Here is a 9,309-nt window from a genome sequence, read left to right as displayed (position 1 = left end):
AAATTCAACTCAGCATTTCGCATTTTTCATCCGCAAGCTTTGAGCTCCTTGTTTCGTAATTTCCATTGGAAAAGTGCACGTTTTCATGGCCACAATACGGCTGGATTCCTTTGGACTACAAAGCTTTACCTAGCTTTAGATCCTTATTTAAAATTAACTAAAAAGCGAACTTTAAACATCGTTCTTCTCTCGAAAGCCGCTCATACCACAGGCCGCCCAGACGTTGAATACGATTGAATACGTGACATTATTCTGTTGGCGATTGCGTTACAATTTTAACCGTTTATAAGACAACGTATGAGAATGCTTCGAAAATTACTCTAAATGCCACGTGTAGAAAACAATTTGAATAAAATGGCTTACCTTGTGTTTGCATTGCGTTATTTTGATGTCTCTGGGTTCGTGGAGGTGGTTTAGAGCCATTTAGGCGGGCGACCCACTGGCCCGACGGCACGCACTCAAAGCTCCGTAAATTCCACAAAAATGGTCTAATCAGTTACTCGTTGCCATCTCTCGCTGCAGCTAACAGTGCTTTTAGGCGCTAAATTCAGCTGAGCATTGTTTGCTTCTTGTATTTTTGCAGTTAACAGTGCTTTTAGGGGCTAATTTCAGTTAACACTGCGGCACGGGGCAATTTGCATGATCAAAAAATGCCCCGTGCCTCTCGACGGTTGGAGACGACTTTGTCACGATGGCGTGGTCGTTAAGCTAAAAATTCAAATCCTGTGCCCAAGATAATCGGTTACGGATCGAGACGGAGCAGAAATGGAAAGCAAGAGCTGGAAAACCAGCGATTCTCGGGCGATTGAGATAAACTTTGGAACCTTGGGAGAAAGCGAATGGTAAGAAGAGTTATCGACGGCTGCCATGAGGCAATTTTGACGAGATTAGACCATTTTTGTGGAATTTACGGAGCTTTGAGTGCGTACCGTCGGGCCAGTGGGTCGCCCGCCTTTCGTTTCTTTTTAGGGGAAGCAAACCGCCAGAAAGTAAAACTCGCCTAAATGGCTCTAAACCACCTCCACGAACCCAGAGACATCAAAATAACGCAATGCAAACACAAAGTAAGCCATTTTATTCAAATTGTTTTCTACACGTAGCATTTAGAGTAATTTTCGAAGCATTCTCATACGTTATCTTATAAACGGCTAAAATTGTAACGCAATTGCCAACAGAATAATGTCACGTATTAATCGTATTCAACGCCTGGGCCGCCTGTGCTCATACTACTCGAAACTGAAAGCTAAGCTGAAGTCGAGTTTGTGATTGACAGCTGTCGCTTCGTATGCCAATCAAATTATTTGAACAATTCTAACAAGGATTGTGATTGGTTTATTTTAGCGTGCTTTATCAGAGAACAGAGCACGGCTGAGGCCACTTTCCCTCGTTTGGAAAATAAAGTTTGGTTTGAAAATTCAGCCGAATGCGTAGGGAAATTATTGGATTCTATATCATAAAACAGATAAAGAAGCCTCGACTGTGCTCTGTTCTGTTTTAAAGCACTTAGAAAGCGGTAGAGCACTGAAGAAAAAGGGAAAAACACTCGAACGTCTCGTGTTTTCCCGTACACTTCTTTCGTGCTCTACCGCTTCTTGCATGCTTTACAACAGAACAGAGGCCTCTTTATTTATTAAATGGCCGATGTTTAGCTCGCGTATTTTTCGCCATGAGACGGTTGTTGTATTATTTGTTGCCTCGCAAACGATGTTTTGGTTGTAAATATTTACGACATGAAATGTTTTGTTATTGTTGCCTCGTGGCCGATGTTTAGTTCGTTGTACTATTTGTTACCTCGTTTTATATTTTGAGACGTGAGATGTTATATTATTTGTTACTTCATGGTCCATGTTTGTTCGTATATTTTCCGGCATGACATGTTGTATTACTTGTTTCCTCATGGCCGAACGCGTTTAATTTAGGTTTGTCTCATTCATTCTTAGGCCCCGTCCACACGTATCCAAATATTTTTGAATCCTTAACTTTCTCTTTCCGGATACGACTTCCGTCCACACGCATCCGGCGAATTCGGCAGCGAATCCGGATATTTTTGCTACGTGTAGACGGGAAAATCTTTGATTCCGGAAAGAAAAAGTTGGGGATTCAAAAATATCCGGATACGTGTAGACGGAGCCTTACTTGACATGTTTTAGTTGTTGCCCCGCAGCCGATGTTTAGCTCTTATACATTGTTAGTTGCCACCATGTCCTCCTTTATTTCCTATACTTTTCAACACTCCCGGGATGATGTTGTTATATGTTGCCTCATTGTTAGTGTTTAATCAAATATTTTTAAACTATATTTTCTGGCCAATTGTGTGTTACTTTTGTCAGTTCTGTCCTCATTCCCGATGTTTAGGGCAAAGGTATTTCGCTCTTCAGTAAAATTTATGTATGTTTTCCCTTTTGTTTATGGCCTCTCCGCTTTTACGGTACCACAGGCTTTTGCTGTTCCTTGTCCGTTTGGTTTGTATTCTTTGAATCGCCCAATTTAGTTTCCTCAGTTAATAATTTGCACTTTACTCTATGCTTTGCTCTGATCATATGTTTTGCATAATTTTGTACCTTCCTTTTTCCCTCACATCTCATTGTTCTGCTCCTACTGGATTTCAGCATCCACATGCACTGTGCATTGCTGTCTCGCTGCTGAATCGAGACGCGGGATGTTTTTCCTTTTTGTTTATATTTATTTGAAAGCAAACTTCCTCTCCATCCGCCTTACTCATATATCTAAATTCGCACATATAAAATTATTCATGTGTGATTTCAATGGTTTTAGTGTTTTGATATGTAAACCTTTTTGTATACGTTCCTTTTATGTTTATTTTTCCCAGCCTGACACTATCCATCAGATACACTAATGTACTGGGATTCTCGAAAATCAACAAAAAGGCCAGGTGATATTGGCACAACTAACCCGTTTGTCAACGTATGGCCAAAGGAATTTGTCTGACTTCGACAAGTGCACTGCACTGTTCGTGGCTGATTCCTTGGCCTCGGATGCAGTGCAAGTGAATCACTCTAAAGCGTCGTTCCTTGCCGTTTGCTTCCCAAACTTTGCGAAGTCATGTCTGGAAGTCTAACAAAGTTTTCCAAGCTTACTTCCTTGGTTTGTTTGCTGCACGATAAAGAGTATAATGTAATATAATGTTAGGATTGGGATTTTTAGTCATTATTATGTAATTGTTTTCTACCTGATGTTTTCACCGTGTATAAGTAATGATTAAAGATTAAAGATATACTCAGATCTTTGACCGCATCTCGAAGGTGAACAACAGCTTCCCTCAGACCTCACTCAGCGTTTCCTGACATTTTTCGGGATTTGCCGGGCGCTACTGGTCAAGGGCTCTCTAGACCATTGTTTCTATTGTGGTATCACAGGTCATAATGCAAGTAGATGTTTTCGTCGAAACCAGCTTGCTAATCGCTACCTCCCGTATGCCAAGCACGGTCGTGTCGGTAATAAATAGCTCTCTCTTTTCTTATATTCAAGGCATTTGCTCCTCATTTGCTTGTTAATAAAACATTACTGTCCTAAAGTCCATTTATTTCCTTTATCTTTTCGTGTTTTGCGCATCGCTCTAGGATGACAGTTTCGAAAGGGGTTCTAATTCCCTCTCGGATAACTGAGGCTCAAAGCTGTCTTCCCTTGAGCCATCTCCTCCCTTGCATTACATTTAGCCCCCAGCTACCTAGCGCTTTAAAATCGCTTGCGTCATTCTAGAATTTCTCCCGATTTCAACGCAACTTTAGTACGTTGGGTCAAGCTTCTCCTCTTGAAATGGCTCAGGGGACGACGGAAAATAACCTTCATGTCTCTCCAGAGTTTTTGAAAGCGGTTTTTATTGATATGACCTTGGAAATGCTTCTTTGCTGTTCGAAAGCTTCACTTTCGGGATCTGGTAATTTTTTTTTTTTTGCAGGTTATCTCCACAGTTGCCTTCTTGCCCGGGAACACATTAATTTTCCAAGGTTACATCGTACGAGCTCACACTCAAGATTTTGGACTGGGTCAAGAACTGTTTTGATGTACACGAATTACGAATTAATTGGTTTGGGGATGCCTGGTATTTCACCAGTAGCGCTATTCCGTTTGGTTGGGAGTCCACAGCGTATATTTACCATTCTTTTGGCTTCTCGCATCTCATTATTTTGGTTCTGTTCTTATACCTTGCTCGTTGTACTTCGATGTTCGCCACACAGGAGAAATTCTGTCAGCTATCCTCTAAAGGCCTGTCCAAACGGGAAATGTTTTGCGACCAAACATCATCAAACGTTGTTTGGTGACCAAACATGCTGATGTTGAAGTGAGCAAACAGAGATCAGACTATGAGTACGAGCAGCTGAGCAAGCGTGGTACGCATGCGCGCACCAAACATGTTTGGTACGGCTATCCAAACGAACAAAACATCGCCCGTCAAACACGAGAACAAAAGAAATGTTTTAAGTTGTTTGATCAAATGTTTGATGGCCTTCAAATTTTATCAAACACGATCAAACAGCACCAAACAAGGTGGCCAAACGGTAAAATGCTTGGTCACCAAACAATGTTTGATGGTGTTTGGTCGCCAAACATTTCCCGTTTGGACAGGCCTTTTAAAAGGCTTTTAAAAAATATCTTGCTTAAGCATCATCTGCAATCTTAACTTACGCGCGTGACGAGAAGCGACTGAGCTATTGTATGTCACGGGATACAGTATTGGATAAATGATACAGCTACAATGCCCTAAACGCTTATTATCAAGCACAAGATTTAAATGTTACAGTTTTACAGACACAAAAACGCAAGATAGCTGTTCTAAGAGACATAAAACACAATAATGGGTCCACTGGCCTATAAAATACAGGAAAATCATTTCTACGGTTCACTCTCGGGGTGTCATAAGCGCCATTCAGTGCCCTAACCACTCACCCCTGCGTTGCAGATTGTGCCTTGATAAATGCAACTTTCACCCTCTCCCTCGGGGAAACTTAGTAATTCCTTCGCTTTCGTTGAACATTTTATATTTCCACAAGTGCTGTGAATCGGAAAATTCGAATCTCCCGCGTGTATTACAACTCATTGTGTTCGACACTCAGGTGTTTGACTTAGAATTGCCTTGTAAGGCAAGTCCATTACGCGATCAGTGAAACTTAACAATAGCTATTGCTTTCGGATTTGGTCGCATTTCTTGCTACGAGTTTGCCATACACTTTTTGGTGTGGGATATTTTCTTACCTAAGCGGGTTGTCCCTTAACTTGGCTTTTTCGTACACTCTGTTCGTCAGGCTTTTTTGCTTATCGAGGAGTGTCTTTCCCTCGCCTGTCGTGTTCTCAGCGCTAGCTCCTCGGATGACAAGACTCTTCAACGTTTATTTGCGAAATATATGTCCTTTCCCTTGCAGTTCTGGGGGCACGTCTTTTCAGTAATGAGATTATTAATGATTACGGAAAAGGTATCCGGTTTTCGGCTCTTTGGAGGAAGTAATTCAGCATTGGTTGTTCCTTGAGCCTTGGACTGCCGGGTTGCTTTCCTTGGCGCCAAGAACTCGATCATCAATTTAAATTACGTAATCAGAAGTTCTGATGTTTCTTCCTTCACTTGGGCCCGCACCCTTGATTCCAGCGCTCATGCTGGCGCCATTTTAGGCGATTTCTGGCCTGCGGATCAACGCAATCTTCACATAAATGTCAAGGAAGCAAGGCCCTTGTCAATGCTTTGCATCTCAATCTTTATTATCCTCTTTCTTGTTAATCTTGCTGTAAAATTACAATTCTGTATCGAGCAAAGAGAACTTCCATTTTGTCAAGTAAAACAATTCAGTTTTGGGCTTGTTTCTGTTTGCTTTCATACTCTCATTTTCCCTCCCTTTAGGGCCTTCCCGCGTCTCGTATCTTGGTGGTTGCTGCCGTGTCATACCGAACTTGTCATTATGCCAACGATCACACCTTTCGGTTTTGTCAGAATTGTGGTTATTCCAGATGCCGTGTGAACACTCCCGTCTCGACGCGGGACACCTTTAAATTCTCTGATTTTGACAATCGTATTAACTTCCTTTAGTTGAATCACTTAATCACATTTGGGGAAAAAACTCTTATAGATGGTTCCTCGAATATTTTGGAAGAGCGCTGTCATCCTGATACAACGCTATGCCCATTTAAGGGTGTCGAGAAATACGTAACAATCTCGCGTGAATTGGGCATAAGTCTATCAAGTGGTTATTTGTTTCGTGCCATGCACCAATCAGCAGGGCCATATTGTTGATAAGCCACTTTTACGCACTGCGGCGCACTGCGAGTTCTGCCTCAAAAGAACCTGTGAGATGCCCAGACTGAAAATGGTGAAATCCTTTACAGTTTTCGTTCCGGCTGTGCCATTAATTACCTATTTACAGTGGTCTTACCCAAGCGAGTATAAGAGGTATTGCCTACATCCATTCATTATCATTTCCGGCGATAGAAGACACAAGCATTTTCTGTAAGGCCTCTCCTATCTCCTTTACACTCTCTTACCTGTACTTCTTTCCGGTACACGCCTTCGGATGACCTTTGCCCTCCCTCTCCTCCCAATTTGTCAGTGTACTTAGTGTTCTGTATATCTTCATCTGAAGGTGGCCGCCGGACCTCCATACCTCAATAGCAGTGCGGGTAAGATCGCCGGTATAAATAGGTTGCTATTACGAGGGCTTGTTGACGTCATGAGTGGCAGTATTGAAAAGAACAATACAGAGTTCGCACGACGTTAGCGAGGTAACAACTTACTTTGGCTTGAATATTGCTTGCGAATGAAACAAACTCCTTGTTTAACCTGAAACAACACGATTTTAGATAAAACTGAATTCGGTTCAAATTTAACTCGTGGCTCACTACAAGTTATCACATCAGACGTTGAACGTCGTTAAACATTTTACGCTGTTTATGACGATCGAAATATAATTTGGTATTAAATCAAAACAGTGGCAGTCCACACTACGCCAGAGTAGTTTAACCCGGTGGTATAAATTCAAACAGCCGACCCGTGCATACTACAAACGCCAATCTTTCTCTAGGGTACCCCAATGATAATTTATCTTTTGAGTGCAAATTTACGCTACTCACTCCCCACAATGTAGCTAAATTGTCATGCCGATAACTTTCGCGAGGTTTTCGTTAAGCTTCGGCAAAAGTCCCTCAGCGCTACCAATAACAAAAGGACTATTGTGTAATACTTAATCAGTGATGCTGGGCCGGAACAATAGACCATTTCTTGATACGGAAAACACATCAAATGTTTTCCGTTCACACTACGCCAGAGAAAATTAAAACGCACCAATCACCGGTCATTTTGCATTTGCGTTTGAGTAACACTCGGGCAGGGATATATCATGATAATCGTAACGTGATCGTTTTCAAAAACATTTTTTTCCTTTCAGTTTATTTTTATTGTTCCGTGTTGGTTTCAGTTCTTTGATAAAAGAAAAAGAACATTTGGAAAATAAGACCGTTCAATTTGTTCTGACACTTCCTTAAAATTCTAAAACTTTGCTCAATGTCATCGGGCTTCTTAGCATGTTTGCTCACTGAGGTGGTGTCCAGCTGCCGATCCTTTGTGTTCATCTCTTTGTTGGTGTAGATATTCGGCAAGTGCAGCCGACATAAGGGACGGACCATTAGAAAAGTGATGGGGAGGAGGTGGGAAAAATACAAAAAAAAAAAAAAAAAAAAAACGCAAGCGAAGGTGCCAGAAAAAAAAATCGTGCACACACGCAATGAAGAAAAAAATTCCTGCAGAGTGAATTCCACTGTCGGGCTGACAAACTGTGCCTGCCTGAAGAGCACCTTGGCAGCCACTTTGTACTGTAGTTTTCTAGGCCCTAGTAGAATTCCCATTCACCAGATTTTCTCTACAGTTAAGAAAATCGGACATTTTACCCTCTACAAGCTGATACATTTTGGCGCAGGAACCTCATTATAAATGCTGAGTAGCCATGGCTTAAAAGTGATAGACCCATGTGCTATAAACGGCGATCCTGCTTGATTCATGTTTTGAAAGCCTCAACATATAGCAATAATTTCACAGCTGAAATGTGTTAATGAAGATTGTGGCACAGATGTCACACACATGTCGAACTAGCCTGCGTAACAAGCGTTCCCGAACGAAGAGCTTTTCTGCATTTTGGCCGCGAGAGTAAAAACTCGACGAAGCTGTCGTCGAATTTTTGCTCTCGTTCCAATTTACGCGCTGTCATAATGCGGAAAAACTCTTCGCACGGCCGGGGAACACTTGCTATGCAGGCTTATGTCGATCCGTAATACTACCCCTAAGATCAAGATCAAACGTTGGAATCACAGACAATCCGGGAGGTGTTAACACAACAGATGTTCTTAGTATGGGCAGTTTCAATCTATTTTGGGTTTTTGGAAAAGTAAAAGACGCATTATCATTCAAGTCCAATCGATACATTAAATTTATCGGCTGAAAATCGTGGAAAATACACCAAAGATGCTTCAATTTTGCAAAATTTTCTTGGGGGGGGGGGGGCATGCCCCCAGACCCCCTAGCGCAATGGGGCCTTTGGCCCCGTATCTGTTAATGGACGGCCAATCAATAAAATTAATATTGCCATAAAAATCAAATAAAAACTGCAATACAGAGCGATTTTAGGCAATAGCACTATATATATATAAACCGTTTTCAACTAAGATGTGTCTGATACTTGGTTATGTTTCCCCCGGAGTATAATTCTGACAGTAAAGTAAGAAGACTGTGTGAAACACAATGAATCTTTGTTTGAACCCTGTTCCAGGCATTCACATTGTGGACAGTGTAAACATCAAGATTGCGGCAGTGAAAAATTTTACCCCCACTTGTTGAACCAGTCGTCTTTAAATGCTCGTTCTGCGATGCTTTCGATGGTTTTATCTACAGGTACGTTAGTGAGGAGTGAAGATACATCATACGACACCAGAATGTCGTGATCTTTCAGTTTCCATCTCATGGAGTTCGTTGGCAAATAGAAATATGTCGCTGATTGTGTGGTCATTGACGGACAGGGGTTTTAGCTTCTCATCCAGCCACTTTGCAAGCTTCCCATTGTACGTTTCCGTGGCTGATAGTATTGGACGCATAGCTAGCTTCTTCTTGTGGGTTTTTGGAAGACCGCAGAGATATGCGAGTCCTGAACCCTTCTGGATTACTGAATCCGCAATGGTTGTGGGCAGAATCCTTTGTGCAACCGAGGATAATTCCTTCTCCTTCTGAGGTGATGGATGGTAGTACTTCGGGGGTCTTCCTCATATTCTCGATCGGTCTCTCAAGGCTTACGGGTGTGAATTTTGTATCGTCATTATATA

The sequence above is a fragment of the Orbicella faveolata genome, unplaced genomic scaffold, assembly GCF_042242905.1.
Source record: "Orbicella faveolata isolate gen_17 unplaced genomic scaffold, um_ofav_v1 contig_12, whole genome shotgun sequence".
Classification (NCBI taxonomy): domain Eukaryota; kingdom Metazoa; phylum Cnidaria; class Anthozoa; order Scleractinia; family Merulinidae; genus Orbicella; species Orbicella faveolata.
This window is presented reverse-complemented; position numbering follows the sequence as displayed.